A 19133-nucleotide genomic window follows, 5' to 3' on the forward strand; every position below is an offset into this window, starting at 1 on the left:
CAGGTCCTCCAGTTGGTGGAAATTTGAATAATACGATGTTGTCGGAAATGGGTCAAGTTGGGTATCATTCAAAAACCCTTTCTGCATGAACACAATGGTACCAAACCTGACAAACCTACTACAATTATGTAGTTATGTATTTGAGAAAATGTATAAAAATCAACTTTTTAAAATTATACTTTAACACAGTGATGCAATGCTTATATAAAAAAGATGTTGATCTTTGGTAATCCAAGGATAGTTAGTCTTGACACGTAGGAGTGAAACCATTTATTTATCAAAGTCATTATACGTGTCCTCTCTGTCTAGGGCACCACTACTAGACCTAGCAGCCATGTTAGTCTGTATTCGCAAAAAGAAAAGGAGTACTTGTGGCACCTTAGAGACTAACCAATTTATTTGAGCATGAGCTTTCGTGAGCTACAGCTCACTTCATCACCTGTCACACTGATCCTCATCTGCGCCACACTCTCACATCTCTGTGCAAGGCAGGCTGCTGGCCAAACATTTGCAGGACAGTGAACATCCTGGTCTTTGCATACGAGCTTTTGATTACCTGAAGGATTGATTTGGGAGCACGTGATATTTCACACATAACTGGTTTGATCAGTGCATCCCACAAGACTCATCCATGCCTGATAGTGAGAGTTTCTGGATCCGCTCAATCATCCCGGAGCCATTCCATTGCTTGATAATTTGGCCTCTTGATAGCAGGTATGAATGCATCCCTTGTCAGTGGCAGTTTTTCTCCATTTGTCTATTTCTTGGAAAACATCCACAAGCCTAGCTCTGCAAGTGTCATAATGTTGGTCTTCAAATGGTAAACTCAGTATATGAACGCCTCCAGTGCGGTTATGACCTCATCAGAGAGACTCTCAGCTGTTCTGAGGATCCTGAGAGAGAGGAGAGTCTTTGGAAGCTGAATCAAATGCCTTTCAGTAAGATAATTTGTTCTTCCCTGCCAGCCTCCCAGTAGTGTCACATCCTGAAAGGGTGAAGAAACCTGGCAGTGTGGGGGCTTTTAATGGTGTGAATGATAGGAACACACCTTCTGAGAGAGAGACAACGATTCTATTTCCCAGCAGCAGGCACAAAACCAGAATCTTGCAAAAATCTTGGGTAGTGTCTCACAGAAACACTAGAACATCTGTGTCTTGTGCAAAGATCTGGAGTTTAGTAGCATTGATTTTTCTATGGCATTGATGACGTGCAAGATAACTTTAGTGTCAGCTTCCTCAATTAAGAAACTCTACTGAACAGTGCAAGGCAGCAGCTTCATTATGCCATCCAGTGTCAAAATTCTTAGAGCAATTCTTCACATGCTGGAGTATTTTTCCTGTAAGGTATGTGGTTAACTCATCCTTTGTGTGAGTATGAGACAGTAACTTCTTCACTGTGACGTTGGAGATGTTCATGAAGTCAGTGATTTTTGTATTGGACAGGTGCAATATCATGGAGTCTCTTCTTTCTGGTAATATTTTTAATTAATTCCTCTGCATATGTATCAAACACCAGGTGGACTTCGCCATAGGGCCAATATTTTCTCTGTAGCCTAATAATGAAGTGTTCAGCCAAATCTCAGCAGGTATTAACAGTTTTTGGTTTGTCAAGAGCTTGCACCTCAGCCATACCAACTATGATTCTATGCTGAAAGGCCTCTGGTTCATAAGATACTGGTCATGTTGTCAGTAGATGCTGGCTAAGGAAGCCATGCAGGATACGTATTAGTTTGCTTTTTGCCCGGCACATGTAAATTGTTCTGTCGTATTGAAATGTGCATTGTGGTACCACGGAAAACTCATACTTCAAGTCTCACATAGATCAAGCTCATACTGAGATTTGAACACAACCAGGAAATGAGCAAACAACGACCTGTCTGTGGTTAGCCCTGTAATAGTCCTGCCACACCTTCACTTTGACTTTCTTCTTTGCATTCGAGCACAGCTTTAGTCTGTTTTTGATCAGAGCCCATAGATTGATGGAGCCTTGGATAATTCTTTGAATTTTGAAGGTTTCATACATGTGGTGACCTAAAGTATCCATTTGGCTGACATCTTTAGCTATCATATCCCTGAAGACTGCTTTCATCATGATATTAATGAGCTCCTGTCTGTCGTACTCTAATAGGTTGCCAGTATGAGTAAACTCATCCTGTAGCTTTAAAATTTCCCCTTCTTGGCATTTAACAATGCCTAATGAGTCTAGATGGTGCTTGCTTACTTCTGGGGACAACATCCCAGCTATACTTAATGTTTTGTTCTAAATTGGATGGACTTCTGCGGTTGACAGAAAACACCAGGAAAGAGTATTTGGATGCTGTGCTACCAACCCCATAATGACTTTCACTGCTCTGTTTTCCTGTTCTAGGTTTTCAGCTGAACCAAGTATGCAGAAGGGAACTGGCGACCTTTTTTAACAAGTCAATTTCCTTTTTGAAATTCCTCCCATGTGTCAGGGTCAGACTTTTCTCCACCTGCTATTTCAGTGAGGTATAGGGCAATCATTGCAGAATAGTTGGTTAAATCTAAAGCAAAAAACTATTTCACAAACCGCAATGTTCCCTCTAATTTTTTCCATCGATTTGCGGAATGAATTTTGTTATGTGCAGCACCAATACTGAGGTAATGTGTGGATGTGCACTACCAGTAGAAACAAAAAAACTAAATATAATATATATATTTTTTAAAAGCCCGCTCTCCCTGTCGCAGCCCCGGGACTGGGGGAGAGGCCTCTTTCCCCGCCACAGCTCTGCATGCCCCAAGCTCTCCCATCACTGCCCCCCATCTCACCCCACTGTCCACACCTACCCCGATTCCCCACCTCACCCTACACATCCTCCAGGCCCACCTGTGCCTACGCCCCCTGTGCTGGGTGTGTGCCTGCACTAATCAGGTGTGTGCCCCTTGAAACCTCTTGTGTGGCTGCGCAGGCATGCACCTTAGAGTGAACACAGTCACAAAGTCTTCCAGAGCTGTGAGGTGCAAATTCCAATTAGCCGTCCTGACAGATCAAATAAAGAGCAGCAAACACCTGTCAGCAGCTGGCATTTGTCCCGTCATCTTCATGTTTCTCCTGATCCTTGATGAATTTCCTCAACCTGCCTTGCCAAAGCCAATTTATGGGCACACTTCTCATAGCATGTAAGATGCCACTGAGTGCTGTGTTTAAGTAGGTCCTCCACTGTGGTATTCTCCAAAGATTCTGCTACTAGTTGGTACTCTTCATCTCCCCATTGATGCCTAAAAATGATTGAGACAAAAGTAAAAACAAGGATTTTGTAATAAGTTACTTTGAGATTGTAATTAGTTACTTAACATACATTACGTAATTTTGTGCATGCTGTTCGATTCTTGTAATTTTCGGCTTGATGCTGATGTCTTAACCAGTGCCTCATTACAACTCATTTGGCATAATAAACAAAGCTGACAATCAATACCGCTGGTCCCCTTTTTTTTGCTGATGATGGCAAATGAACTTGAAGCCCTCCTTCCATTTATATTAATCTGTCACATTAAAAAAATTAATTAGGTATCATGTTCTGAGCATTAATTGATAGCACAATATTGTTAGTGAAGGACCATAATTTAACTTTTTGTGAGGGCTGCATGTCTGACGTATCTGTGCTAAGATATAATTAAACATTCTTTCAAATATATATCTACATAATTGTTCTAGGTTTGTCATGGTTGGTACCACTGTGTTCCTGAGAGAAGGGACTTTTGAATGAAATCCAGCTCAACGCATTGCCAATGACATTGTGTTATCAACATTTACATCTACCAGAAGATGTGGTGCTGGGAGCTGGGGAGGAGGTGAGGGAGTATCCCTGCAATGCCGCAGAGGGTGACACCATTGAAATTCTGTAGATGTTTGTGAATCAAATGACTGCTCCCTTACTTTCCTATCATTAACTGGCCCATGGAATAAGACATGCTCCCAGACTTTATTGTGTGTGGTTCTTGGCTACCTCCGAGACTCCCATTCCCTTGTTACTGTATATTTGCTCATAGTGCCTCGGTCTGAATGTCTGGTTGCTGGGCATTCTCAGTGGAGGGTTTGCTATTCTGGAATTCTTGCTAATCTGACAAAGCCCAAGCCAGTTGAGTTTCAGGGCACCCTCTTGGGACCATGTATCATCTCAGACTTTTGCATGAGCAGGTGATTGTGGGAAAGACATTCCAGGTAAATTCTTGAGGAGGAGGAAGTCTCCTTCTTTGTTTTGTGATTTTGGTGTTATAATGTTGTGTACATTTTCTTGGAGTGGCTTGATGGGTGCAGTGTAAGCAGATCGAAATAAATATAGGGTCTGATCCCGCAGTCCTCTCAAAGGCACATTATCCAGTGAGGCTTTTAATTGGCAGCCCACTGGAGGGACTACAGGATCTGGTGAATAGTTTGTGAAATACTTTGAAATCTACCAGGATGAGATCAGCTAATATGAGATAGCAAGAGAAGCAAGACAGTAAGGTATGGTAACAATTCCATAGTGATGTAGGACTTCACTGTTGCCACTCTGATGCTCTCCATGGCCATTAAAAACTTCACAAAGACAATAGGGAGAAAATTCAGATTCCCACCACCTTCCAAAAGCGCAAGCCCTTGCTGCTTGGGATAAAGGAGAATATCTGTTATATGTGAACAGCATGGGGGCTATCCTATGGAGTTGAGCAGTTCAGATGCCAACCAGTAGAGGGTAGTGGTAGATGTATAAAACAGCCAGTTTATTATAATATTACGATAATATACAGTTTGGAGATAATTACATGTTTTGGAAACAAGGTCTGAGATTTGACTTTGACATTGTGAGGTATTAGTGATCACCATAAAGGTAATAAAAGGCATGATTCTTTTGTAGGTTTGTTAGAATTAGATCAGTTTTCAAAGATGAAGTCCATAAGTAGAAGACATCCATTTCTAAAAATGTTGCACAGCTACTGAATTACACCTGTTCATCAGAGGGGGAGCTCCATTAATTTTTGTGATTGCTTTTACTCCAAGTTTAAGTTTGTGTGTTACTCCATTTTTTTGGCTACATCCCAGGGATGGGAATGAGGGAGGGTATCACATTCCGATCGGAGAGACATACTTTTAATATTTTGGTACTTGAGATACCAGTGAAGGAAAGGTTTCAGAGTGGTAGCCATGTTAGTCTGTATCAGCAAAAAGAATGAGGAGTACTTGTGGCATCTTAGAGCCTAACAAATTTATTTGAGCATAAGCTTATGTGGGCTAAAACCCACTTCATCGGATGCATGCAGTGGAAAATACAGTAGGAAGATAGATAGATATATATATACACAGAGAACATGAAAAAATGACGGCTAGTGGCGTTCTGTTACTTTCTTTGTTGGGCCTGTCCTGTAGTAGGTGACTTCTGGGTACCCTTCTGTCAATCTATTTCTTCACTTCAGCAGGTGGGTATAGTAGTTGTAAGAATGCTTGATAGAGATCTTGTAGGTGTTTGTCTCTGTCTAGGGGTTGGAGCTCTGTCTAAGGGTCTAGGAATCTCAGAAAGCCCAGATTTGTGCTGTAACCACTGATCTCTACTTTATTATCAGTAAAGAGATTAAATGGGTTGGTTACTTGTGGCAGTAATTTTTTTTGATTGGGTAAGGAAACATAAGAATGACAAATGATTATGTGACAATGATATCTAAAAGTGTATGTGACACTTAGGAAAAGGTTATTCAGACAAGTTTCTAGGCAACAGTGTCCTGCCTTTGATTACCAATCAGCCAATGAGAGTTTGTTCTGATGTTGTAATGTTTGTACTCTAATCCTTGATAGAGCATGTGTGGGTCGAGTTTTGTGACAACTGGTCACTTTGTTTAGCGAACACCACAGCTCTCATCCTGCTAAATTAATTTTATTTTAAAGACACACTATTAAGTCAAATTTGACCTCCAATTTAAATTTGGCAACTTAAAAAAGTTTTTATAAAACCTAAGAGCAATAGAAATGTTTCAGTTATTTTAAAATACCGTAATTCAAAAGTAAATTTTTATAAATACATAACCATTCCTTTCTGCAGTGTTTGCAATCCAAACATTTTAATGTTTTGCTGGTGCCTGAGAGCACAAATGTGAAACAAATATGAAACTGACCGGTCTATTATTATTTTTCATTGTTGAGCAGAGAAAAATTTAAAAAGTGAATAATATAAACAGCAAAAAAGTAATAAGAATTTAATAATTGAAGGCACTTAGTAATAATAGCACTTAGGAAAATATGTGTTTGTTTTTAAATGTTGATTTTAACTGGGCTACGTCCTGTGTATGAAAACAGTTGTAGTCAGAAAATTTTTTTTTTTTTACACTTAACTATTACTTGAAAACACAGGAAAAGTCAGATTTTGCTCCTGGCAGCAAACTGCCAGGAAAATATTTGAAGACATTATAATTCTTCTGTGATACAGGCATCTCCCCAACATTTGTGACACACAGGGTGGCAATGAGGCAGTTAAAAAGAAATGTTGTACTCTGAAGTGCTACTATTGTGATTCCCAACTCTTTGCCTCAAGTTTTCACTTGGGCTGCTGTACCTAGTAGCATTTAGGAAAAAGGATAACTCGTGCATAGCACCTACGATTGTTTGCTTTCATCATTTGCATCTAGAAGTTGTCGTCACTGTACAGACTTGGCTTGAAATGTACAGTAGAGCAATTGTTCTCTTGGGTAGGTGGGGAATGTGTGGTAGCAGTATACGGCAGATAACTTGCAGATTCGAATTCAGGGCTTTCATAGGGAAAACTCAGCTGTGAATATGAGCTCATGTTTTGCCTACTAGTCGAAGTTTACAAAAGTTCAGATTCCTGCTGATCGCTATACAAATTTCAAAAGGCATATGAAGAACTTTGGGTGTCTAATACACTGTGACACAGCGCTCTCAACCGTATTTTCATAAGAGACGGGACTGAGTTTCTGAAAACAGGACTGGGAACCAGGAATTCCTGGTTTCTGTTTCCAGCTTTGTCAGTAACTCACAGAGAAACATTGGGCAAGTCACATAACCTCTCTGTGCCTACATTTCCTATTTGTAAAATGGCACTTAATACTCTATCATGGAATTGTTGTATGGACTGATTAGTTAATTAGTTTTGCAAAGCACTTTGAAGAAAAGTTCAAAGTAATAAATGAACCAAAATACAGAAAAATACGTGGAAGAAATACAGAAACTCCCACTTTCCAGTCAAGAATTGACTCCCCTTTTTTGTTTGGTTACTGCAGATACTCTTATTTGGTGAACAGAACAAGTGGTTAATCCTACAAATGTGCAATCTCCAGCCTTGTTTACATTGGGAACGTTAGTGCCCATATTACAACAACTGCCAGCAATGGCGCATCAGTGCGAGTGGTACAACAGTGTAAGTGCTAGTGGTTCATTGGGTTCCTAATAGATGCCTGAGCCTGGCCTACGCTAGTGGATTTTATTTATTTCTGTCTAGGTATCTTGATGACCCCATCACCATTATCAAAAGATGCCTTCACAAGCATTTCACCTTTTAAGCATTGATATTGCAAACATGTCAGCTTCGTTACAAATTGAACGCAAAAAAAATAAAATAATTTTGGACCCTTACAGTTGCATTATGTGCTCCAAGTATGAGGCTGAGCATGCATCCTTGTCCGTTCTGCTTTACTCATATGCTTTACGATATACTATTTCTCAGATAATATTTTTCATTCAAATGTAGATACACACATGTGCTTAAGGTAATACAGACTGTATTGTAATGCAGCTGCATTATTTTAGTGAAAGGAGGTGTCTCTAGCATCATTGTGCCCCCTCATCCCATGGTAGGCCACTGGTTACAATTGAGTTGTAGGTAAAAGTGCTCCCTACTGAACCCGAAACACCGCTTCCTAGAGCATTGAGTTTTTCCGTGGCAGTGGAGGCTCTCATAGAATCATAGAATATAAGGGTTGGAAGGGACCCCAGAAGGTCATCTAGTCCAACCCCCTGCTCGAAGCAGGACCAATTCCCAGTTAAATCATCCCAGCCAGGGCTTTGTCAAGCCTGACCTTAAAAACCATCTCAGCACTGTCCCAAGATGTCAAATTCCACAAACTTAACAAGGTCAAGATCACTGGTCTAGGTAGTAGAACTGCAGGTTTTTTTTATTCCTGGTCTCTCATCCTGAAATATCTAGACCTATCTTTTTTTTTTTCTTCATTCTTAAATGGGGATGGGTGGGGTTACAGACACCAAAAATGTCTGTGGAGATCCAAATATATAGAAGAGAGCTGCCTTCTGCTCCCCTCCCACTAACCTAGTTTTCAGAAGATAGACTTCTGACCATGAGTTCTGTCCTTGATTCTAGGGCAGCTCCCAATACCGTTTAAGTAAATAGCAACACTCTTATTGGCTTGAATGGAAGCAGTGACCGTGACAATATGGTGCAAAAATATAAAGAAGAAATTCATGCTATGGCCAAAACTTTCAAAAGTAGCCACTGAATTTGGGTGTCTAAATTGAGACACCTTGGACCTGATTTCAGAAGTGTTGAGCAATGCACAACTGCTGTTTAAGTCAGCTAAAAATCAGGCACAAGGCACCCAAAATAAGTGTCCACTTTTGAAAATGTTGGCCTAAATTTTTCATAAGTTTTGCCCCTGTTTCGTGCTTCAGAACTGGCAGTCAGGAGCTCTAGGCTATTTGTGTGCACAGGAACTGTTTCAACAGTTAAAAGGTATTTCACCTTTAAACGAGAGAGCAAAACTAAGGGAATGAATTGGAGTCATAGCCATTAGTTTAAGTACAGTAGTGCATTTTCCATATGAGAGTGAAAAGTACATTTCCAAACATAGAGGATGGATTTGCGCAGTGAAGGAGTTCTGAATAACTGCAAACCTTTCTGTTCGTATGTTCTTTCTCCTCATTTTTTTACAAAATTAATTATGGACTGATAGATTTGGCTATCTAAAAATGTTCACAATATTCTCATTGTTTTGGGGAGAACAGTTATATGCTTTCTCTGCATCTCAACCATACAAAGTTAAATACAAAACCCTACAGCCAACTGAGACAAGATATGTAAAATTAAATTAACATACAATTAAATTTTTTAAAAGCATTATAAAATATATAACAATATAAACCACAGTTAACCCAGTTACAATAGAAAGGCCTTTTCCATATCTGATCCACTAACACAATCTTACTATAATAGCAATGTTATTCTCAGAAAGAGAAGCCTAATTAGATTTAACTCTATCTAAGTAAATATGAAATGGGTGCCAACTCTGTGTCTCTAATTCCCATGGCACATTGATTTAATTAAATGTTTATACTCTTATTAATTATTGTGTAAATCTTGGTGGGAGGGTTTTTGGAGGGGGAGCTTAGTCATTTAATCTGCATTCATTTTATTGGAATACTTTTTTACATTACTACTGTATAAATTAAAGCTGAAGTTTTTGACGGAACCTAAGGGGCTTAGGCACACAAATCCAATTCAATTTCAATCCTAAATCGATTAGGCTCCTTTGAAAATCCCAGCCTGTATGTAGTCTGATACGTAGGGCTTGTCTGTACATGTAATTGTTCCTGATTGAACTCAATGTGTGGACAATCTTTTTTCACAGTAAAGTGCCTTGTTCCTGTTTAGCTTAATGCACAAACAAGGCAGTCTTATTCTGGAATAAGTGGGTCCATACGTGGAGTTAATCATGAACATCTCCATGTGTAAACAGGCCCTTAGAAGATCAGGGACCATCCTGTAATGATATGTTTATACTGTGTCTAGCACAATGGGGCTTGGACTGCTAGGCACTACATCCGTACAACTGCTATTACTAGGTAACTTAGGACAACATCATTCTTCACATACTGGCTGTTGTCTCTGTTAGTCACCTTTTGGTTGGGTTTACATTCTTCTGGACAATAAAATAGGGGCAGCAGACAACTGTAGGGAAAACTTTGAGTTAGTATGGGAGAGTTTTGTGCTGATTCTAGCTGATTCTGATTGTTTGTTACTTGGTGTAGGGAGGCAGAATGGCCTCGTCTAACCTCGCTCTGCCCCCTCTGGAGGAAGTGCAGGGGCAGAGCAGGAAGTATAAGAACAGGGCCCTGCAGTAGGGTTGCCAGGCATCTGATTTTTGACCAGAACACCCAGTTTAAAAAGGACCCTCGCAGCTCCAGTCAGCACCGCTGACTGGACTGTTAAAAGTTCGGTGGTGGCACAGCGGGGCTAAGGCAGGCTCCCTGCCTGCCTTGGTTCTGTGCAGCTCCTGGACCGGGAGCCTCCTGAGGTAAGGGCCACCAGGCTGGAGCCCACACCCTGAACATCCTCCTGAACCTCAACCCCCTCCCACACCCTAACTTCCTCCCAGACCCCGCCTTCCGACCTGCACTCCAACCCCCTGCCCCAGTCCTGAGCCCCTTCCCGCACCCAAACTCCCTCCCAGAGCCTGCACCCTGAATCCCCTCCCGCACTCCTCATTCCTGGCCCCAGCCCTGAGCCTGCTCCCACACTCCAAACCCCTTGGCCCCAGCCTGGAGCCCCCTCCTGCACCTCAAGCCCCTCATCCCCAGCCCCACCCCAGAGCCCACAGGCCCAGCTGGAGCCCACCCCCCCCCACCCCAACGCCTTGTCCCAGCCCAGATCTCCCTCCCCCACGCTGAACACCTCATTTCTGGCCCTACCCCAGAGCTCGCACCCCCAGCTGGAGCCCTCACCCCCTCCCACACTCCAACCCTCTGTCCTAGCTGAGTGAAAGTGAGTGAGAGTGGGGGAAAGCAAGCGACTGAGGGAGGTGGGCTGGAGTGAGTGGGGACGGGGCCTCAGAGAAGGGGCAGGACCTCAGGGCAGGGACGGGGCAAGGGGTGGGGCAAGGATGTTCAGTTTTGTGCAGTTAGAAAGTTGGCAACCCTACCCTGCGGTGCAGCCCAGATAGGGCCGGACAAGGGAAGGAGATGGATGTCCTTCCAAGGGAGCTGATCCCTCAGCCGAGCCCGTGACTGGGAGCAGAAAAGAAAGGCAAACCACTGCCTCAGGAGACGGAAGGCCCCGGGGGGAGACTAGAGGAAGGACCACCTGATCGTGACACTGAGGGCCAGGTCCCAGTGGTGACGGAGTACTGCCAGCAGGATCCAGTAGAAATTAGCCCAGGGAAAAGAGATTTTGTTCAGGGTGTGCTGCCAGGCAGCGAGGCAGCTATCACATATTTCCCTGCTGATCCTGGCTGGGATTGCCTGCCATGTCTAGGGCCCTGGGCTGGGACCTGGTGGAACAGGGTGGGCCCGGATCCTCCTCCCCCCAGCCTCGTACAGGGTCTGGTTGCACTCTAATCTTTAGGCCAGAAGGCCGGCAATATATACTGTTTAATTGCTCAGCCTGCATTCAGAGGGCCTGAGCCATAGAGTATTGTTGTTCACCCCACACCAGGAGGCCTGAACTACCAGCCAGCTGGTGGTTTGCTTAATCCTCCTTCAGAGGTTTGAACTGCTATTTGGGCAATTGTGCAGCTGCAGTCCAGGCTGCCTGACAAAACTGCTGGTGGTCGTACTGACTCCTCACCACTGCCGGAGGAGGCACCCTGGCCCTGAGAGATAGGAAGGCTACACTTGGGCTACAAGAACATTGAAAGGCTCCAAACAAGATTGGGACCCCTTTGTGCTAGGTGCTGTACAAACAGTTAGTAAGCTTTCCTGGTCCAAGGAGCTTACTGTGAAGGACGCGGGGCTGCTCTGCAATAATTTATGAATTATTGACTTTCTTGGCTGCAGCCAAGTTACACAGATTACTTACCAAGGCTGGGACCCAAAAGATCAAAGGACAATAAAAATTTAAGACTCTCTGCCCAGAGACGAAGTGAGGGAAAAAGGCCTAAGACCTGTGGGCAGCACTCAGAGAGACCAGAGAAGGGGTCTGAGGTGCAGGTGGCTTGGCAACTGTGGCACTTAGAATCTAAATAGATGATATAACAGACAAAGGATGGGAGGGGAAACAGAGGCACAGAGTTGAAGTTACTTGCTTAAGGTCACAGTGCAGGTCAGTGGCAGAGCACGGAACAGGATTCAGGTCTCCTGAATTCCAGTCCCATGCCTATCCCACTGGACCATGCTGCCTCTGATTTTCTTTCTTTCCTTTTGGATCACATTGTTCTGGTCACTCATAATTAGTTGCTTAAACAACTGTGATGTTACTATCTCTTTAATGCAGCATAAACAGGTGCACTCAGGGCCAATAAAAATAAGCACAGAAAACAGCAGCTAGGGACTAAAGGAAAACAGCAGGTAAAGAGTAGAAGATCTTGTGGCTAAAGCACAGGGGTGTGTCAGAAGATCTGGATTCTATTCTTGGCTCAGCAAAAAAGTTGATGTATGATTTCAGGGCCTGACTCACCATTGTGACAGGTTTCAGAGTAACAGCCGTGTTAGTCTGTATTCGCAAAAAGAAAAGGAGTACTTGTAGCACCTTAGAGACTAACCAATTTATTTGAGCATGAGCTTTCGTGAGCTACAGCTCACTTCATCAGATGTATACCGTGGAAACTCACCATTGTGTTACTCCAGTTTGACACTAGTATAAATCCACTGGGCTCAATTCACCATTGCTCTGTGCCTTATGTAGTCATTTATACTAGTTGCAGAGTGGGCGTAAAATGCTACCGAATCAGAATGGTTGACGGACACAGTCGACTTTATGTACTTGATCCAGGCAGCTGTGGTTGGCATTGCAGGGTAAATGTAACAATCCACAGACTCCGCAGTGGTCGCAGAGAGTGCTTGGTGGGGCTGCAGTGTGTTTTGTGCACCTAAAACAGGAGGCCTAGTATGGATGATCTGATCGTTACAGCCTGCAGCAGTTCAAGCACACGGTTATTAGCTGCACCAGTGCAATTCTATAGTGTGGACCAATTTTCATTAATAGCTCCCAGTACTTGCAGTACTTCCTGGTCGTCTTTATCTTACCTTATAACTCTGTTTATAACAAGGCAATCCCCCTAATATCTCGGTGTGGAATATGTGCAACTCACATGGACCCAACTCTCCATTCCTCCTTTGATTTATCCTCTGTCCCAATGGGGCTCATTCTTAGTGGCTCTCTTCAGGAGATCCTTGGCTGTGGCATTCTTCACTTCTACTACTGGGGGAAATCCTGCCCAAAGAGAGACTGTGATATCCCTTAACCTCCCAACCAACCTCTCCCGTACCCCACAGATACTTCTCCTTTAGTTAACAATTGTTTTACATAGCACATCTGAACTGCATTGTCCAGCTGAATTTGCAGTTGGGAACCAGGTGATTCTCACGCATCCCCATCAGCTGGGGAGGGAAAGAGATGAGGTTGATTGCAGAAATGCTGACATGGGTAAGCAATATGAGCCTAGGGCTCCAAATGTGATCTTGCTGCCCTTTACTCAGCTGAAAACAGTGCTTCAGTTGGTAGAAAACTGTCATCCACTGAACTGTAAAGTTCAGGTCAGCACTGTGGCAAGGTTACAATAAACCAGGTGTCAGCAGGGTTCCTCAGAAAGCTGCTGGTGGTCTGAGCTCTTGGAATGAATCCAAGGGTTGTGTCCGTGATGAAGCTGTGAGCATGGTTATTAAAAAAGCTGGTAGGAGTAGTGCAAGTGCTGCTTCTCGCTTGCCCTCAAGAGCCATTAAAGGAAGCACAGACATCTCCCATTACTGTTAAAACAAAAATCAAGCACCCGGGTGGGCATAAAACCCCCCAGAGATGTTGGCAGCTGAACAAGGCTATGAATAATTCATCCCTCAGATGCCTCCTGTGTGTTCCATCCATTTAGGCTGCTCAGAGTTCTAGCCACTGAATATGCGGACAGATCTACTTCCAAAGCTACAGGGACGAAACCCTACAGACTGTGATTGCCGCTTCTGTGAGCTTGTCCTCCAGGAAGCTGTTGCAATGTTGCAGTGACGTTTCCCAGGCCAAGAAAGTGATTCTGTGACCTTTGCTCATCCTGCAAGCCATGCTGTTTTTTGAAGCAGTGTCGCTCAGCAAAATTGGGACTAGCCGTTTTCTGGGTGAGTAAATGAGCTGGGGCTGAGCTGGGAAGTAGTAGTCTGATGTTTTCTACAAGAAGGTGTGTGATGGGCTAGTTGGGCAGTGGCTCTTTGCTTTGGGAATTTGCACCTTGAACACTAGTTTATGTGCCAAGCAGTCTCTTGTGAGTCCATGTTTGAAAACAGTCTAGGTGTCCCCTGCTGAAAGTTCCCGAGACACGAGTAAGGATTTTTCCCAGCCCAAACTGTCTCAATGGAAGAGAAGATGTTAAATGGCTGTGCCACAGCCTATGTGAAGTGAGATAGTTGTTTCAGCTCATTTGCTAGTGAGTGGTTGTAAGCATCATGCTTGGCCACCTTGTTGGCAGCCTAAGCAGGGAGGCTGAAGATTCACTCGACTACAGAGTCTGATTTCCCCTCCCACTCCCACAGAAGTTCCTCTTCGATCAGGAGTGAGTTTTTTTGCCAGGGCAGAATGAGGGAAGGCTGCACTGAAGAGAAAAAAGGGCTTTGCTTTCCAGGGCTGTCAACCTGGTACCTGTTCCTCAGCACAGAATTCACATATTAGGCTGCAGAAACCTCTCTTATAATTTACCCCTTCCCTGCTGGTTTATGTTAAAAACCTCTCCAATCATTCTATTCATCGTCGTCATCATCATCATCCTGTTCCCATTTATGGCTTTGACGTTTAGGGCAGCGACGAAAGCACTCTATTAGCTCTGGTCAAAGGATGCTGCCAGTTAGGTTCATCAGAATTCCCCCATCTCTCCTCCACATCCCCCGGAATTCCTGTTGACCCAGAAGGCTTTTTCCCAGCTTGCAGACTCTCAGCTGGCTTTCCCTCACTGTAATCACAGCAGCTACAGAGATGACTGACTGCTTAGGGCAAGAATTTAACCCTTTGCATGTCATGCTTTTTGAGATATCTGTCATCTTAAGGACATTTCAACTGACCTGCCTTCCAGAGCTGCCTTCCCCCAAGAAAAGCTTGGGGAGGGGGAAAGGTGGGATGACAAACTGGTAAAGAGAAGACCACCTCTTAGCTGAAAAATATTTCATGATTTCGATTTGAGCCAGCTGATAGGACGTGTATTCTGGACTTGCCTTGCTCCTCAAGCTAATGAAGGTAATATTCTGGCTTTCTGGGTGGAAGGACTGCAAGTGTTTTCTGGTTTTTCTGTGTAGGCAAGGACAGGAGCCTCCGAAATGGGCATCTGATGGCACGGGAAAAGAGGGATTATTGATGGTACAGCGGGAGAGAGGGCTGGAAGGATTCATAAAAAGGGCTGGGGGGACCGGGCGCCAAATTGAAATGGCAGGTGCTTGTGGGTGTCAGGTAGTCTGGAAAGAGGTGAGAAGGAGTGCCATGGAAGAATACAAAAACAACGAGGCGTCCTTGTGGCACCTTAGAGACTAACAAATTTATTTGGGCATAAGCTTTCGTGGGCTAGAACCCACTTCATCAGATGCATGGAGTAAAAAATACAGTAAGCAGGTATAAATATACAGCACATGAAAAGATGGGCGGGTCAGTGCTAACTAGGCCAATTCAGTTAGGGTGGATGTGGCTTATTCCCAAGAGTTGACAAGAACGCCACCAGCCATACCCTACAGCCCTCAACTAAAACCTTTCCAGTGCATCATCAAGGATCTACAGCCTATCCTGAAGGACAATCCCTCACTCTCAGAGACCTTGGGAGGCAGGCCAGTCCTCACTTACAGACAGCGCCCCCCAACCTGAAGCAAATACTCACCAGCAACTACACACCACACAACAGAAACACTAACCCAGGAACCAATCCCTGCAACAAACCCTGCTGCCAACTCTGTCCGCATATCTATTCAAGGGACACCATCATAGTACCTAACCACATCAGCCACACCATCAGGGGCTTGTTCATCTGCATATCTACCAATGTGATGTATACCATCATGTGCCTGCAATGTCCCTCTGCCATATACATTGGCCAAACAGGACAGTCTCAACGCAAAAGAATAAATGGACACAAATCAGACATCAAGAATTGTAACATTCAAAAACCAGTAGGAGAGCACTTCAGTCTCCCTGGACACTGAATAATAGACTTAAAGTGGCCATTCTTCAACAAAAAAACCTTCAAAAACGACTTCAACGAGAAACTGCAGAACTGGAATTAATTTGCAAAGTTGACACCATCAAATTAGGCCTAAATAAAGACTGGGAGTGGATGGGTCACTACAAAAAATAATTTTCCCTCTGTTAATACCCCTTCTTGTTAACTGTTGGGAATGGGCCACATCCACCCTGATTGAATTGGCTTCGTTAGCACTGACTACCCACTTGGTAAGACAACTCCCATCTTTTCATGTGCTGTATATTTATATCTACTTACTGTATTTTTCACTCCATGCATCTGATGAAGTGGGTTCTAGCCCATGAACGCTTATGCCCAGATAAATGTGTTAGTCTCTAAGGTGCCACAAGGACTCCTCATTGTTTTTGCTGATACAGACTAACACAACTACCCCTCTGAAACATGGAAGAATACATTACTTATTAGGAGAAGAAATACACAGACAAAGCAAGCCGGGTTTTTCATTTGTGTCTGGGTGGTTTCTATAGCAATGTAGCTGTGGAGCCCTTTGTGCTGCTGGTCTTGAGCCTCACGGCAGTTCCACTTAATGGTTTATAAGTGCTCAACTCTCATACCAAGGGAAATGTATCCAACTCAGAAGTGGGATGGAAATCCCAAGACAGGCAACTGTGGATACTTATGTTTATTGTGTTTGCTGTGTCCCCTGAACAAACTTTAACACCAGAATGTTGGAAACCATCGCTCCTTTGCTTCCAAGTGTGAGGCACTGAAACTTCACATGGATTTTGGGATAATACAGTAGCTTCGGCAGCAGCAATGATATTATAAGCACAAGGTTCTGATGACCCATATCCCTTGCTCTCACACGCACTACAAACCATTAGTACTCACACCTAACACATTCAGAACACATACACCAATCTCAAACATACACTAATCACAGGCACATACCTAACGCATTCAATACACATTAATTGATCACAGGCATAACCTTTGGATACACATGCTTCTGTCACACACACACACCTATCACCTCACTTGCATATGTGAGTCGTAAGGGCAAGAGTATGATTATGGCTGCAGGTAGGTCATGAAATTGTGGATTCTAGTATTTTCATGGGGGGGTGGGGTTGTTTTTTAATAGCCGTGACTTCTGACATTTGAGGATTTTTGTACAGAGTAGGGTGGATCTGACTGTTAATAACTGAAGGTGAGAACGTTTTAAAAATGGCTTTCAGGAGAGGCTGAGAGAGCATCATCTTTCTTTGTTTCAGCTAGTGGTTTGTCAATTGGTCATAGGGATGGAAGGGCACAGAATGTGTGGTTTCTCTGTTTTTCTTTGGGTGTGGGGAAAGTCCTTGAGCTAACATAGCTGGTTTAAGAGGTGACTGTACAATGCTGCTTTTTTCAAAGGCCGAGTTCAGGACGGGGATAGAATCATAGACTTTAAGGTCAGAAGGGACCATTATGATCATCTAGTCTGACCTTCTGCACAACACAGGCCACAGAATCTCACCCACCAACTCCTGTAACAAACCCCTAACGTATGTCTGAGCTACTGAAGTTCTCAAATCGTGGTTTAAAGACTTCAAGATGCAGAAAATCCTCCAGCAAGCGACCTGTGCCCCATGCTGCAGAGAAAGGCGAAAAACCCCCAGGGCCGCTGCCAATCTGCCCTGGGGGAAGATTCCTTCCCGACCCCAAATATGGCGATCAGCTAAACCCGGAGCATGTGGGCAAGACTCACCAGCTAGACACCAGGAAAGAATTCTCTGTAGTAACTCAGATCCCACCCCATCTAACATCCCATCCCATCACAGGCCATTGGGCATATCTATCGCTAATAGTTGAAGATCAATTAATTGCCAAAATTAGGCTATCCTATGTTGAAGAGTGACATTCCTCTGCCTTTCTCACCAGTGCACACCCCACCCCCATTATACACCAGTCACAAACATGCATACACCAGTGGCACCCAGTCATGCACTTCCCTGTGACTGCCACATGAACTAACACAAACAGCACACCCACTTATCACACTGACTTACACACTACCAGAAGTATCAATCTTGTGCACACAAATCACACACAGAGACACCAGTCAGATATGTCCTGACTATACTCCTATGACTAATGCAGCCATGCCACGCTGAGCCTTACGTATGCGCTATGCACCTGCCACCTACTTGTACAACACTTACCCGCACACCAACACCTGACATACATCAACTAATCATATGCCCAGATGTTTACAACAACCAATCGCACATGTACCACTCCTCCATATCCACCTGCATGCACTGATCTCTCTGAGCCCCAACATCACTGCACAGGTTGAATTCAGTTTGGATGGCAGCCTCCCATCCTGAGGCCTGTCCATTGTTTTCCTAGGTATGAAACATCGGCATTGTTGTTGGACGCTTGTTTTTCCATTTTCCTGAATGGAAGACCCTCTTCTAGGGCCTTTGTTTTGCTTGTTTAGAGCTGATGTAATGAATGTAATGGGTGCGCTGTTCTCTTTGTAGAAACGAATGTTAATTATTTTCAGCAGACGAATTACACTGCTAATGAGAAGCTGTACTGCAGTGATAATCCCTTTAATTACTTGTTCTTAAGTGCTGTACCGAGCCACTTTTGAACATGCTATTAAATGCAAATGCCTGTGTGTCAGGGTTCCCTCCCTACTCTGAACTCTGGGGTACAGATGTGGGGACCCGCATGAAAGACACCCCGTAAGCTTATTTCTATCAGCTTAGGTTAAAAACTTCCCCAAGGCACAAATCCTTCCTTGTTCTTGGATGGGTACTGCTGCCACCACCAAGTGAGTTAGACAAAGATTCAGGAAAAGGACCACTTGGAGTTCCTGTTTCCCTAAAACATCCCCCCAAGCCCCTTCACTCCCTTTCCTGGGGAGGCTTGAGAATAATATACCCACCAAATAGCTTAACAAGGTGAGCAGAGACCAAAGCCCTAGGTTTTTAGGACATTAAAACCAAGCAGATTCTTAAAAAAAACAGAACTTTATAATAAAGAAAAAAAAGTAAAAGAAGCACCTCTGTAAAATCTGGATGGAAGGTAATTTTACAG

General features: G+C 43.7%; 2 protein-coding genes across 11 annotated transcripts in view; both read left to right on the forward strand.

Annotated features, from left to right (window-relative positions):
• Positions 1-19133, forward strand: part of TMEM229B (transmembrane protein 229B) — an 80031-nt gene that overhangs the window by 11880 nt on the left and 49018 nt on the right. The window contains exon 2 of one of the 9 annotated variants that reach the window (XM_048852296.2): positions 13755-13992. The exons of the other annotated variants lie outside the window; for them this stretch is intronic. The gene's annotated coding sequence lies outside the window, so the exon portion shown is untranslated. The remainder of the gene's footprint in view (positions 1-13754; positions 13993-19133) is intronic. 9 annotated transcript variants of the gene reach the window in all.
• Positions 1-19133, forward strand: part of RAD51B (RAD51 paralog B) — a 788206-nt gene that overhangs the window by 10969 nt on the left and 758104 nt on the right. The window lies entirely within an intron of this gene.

Source organism: Caretta caretta, chromosome 6, assembly GCF_965140235.1.
Source record: "Caretta caretta isolate rCarCar2 chromosome 6, rCarCar1.hap1, whole genome shotgun sequence".
Lineage (NCBI taxonomy): Eukaryota > Metazoa > Chordata > Testudines > Cheloniidae > Caretta > Caretta caretta.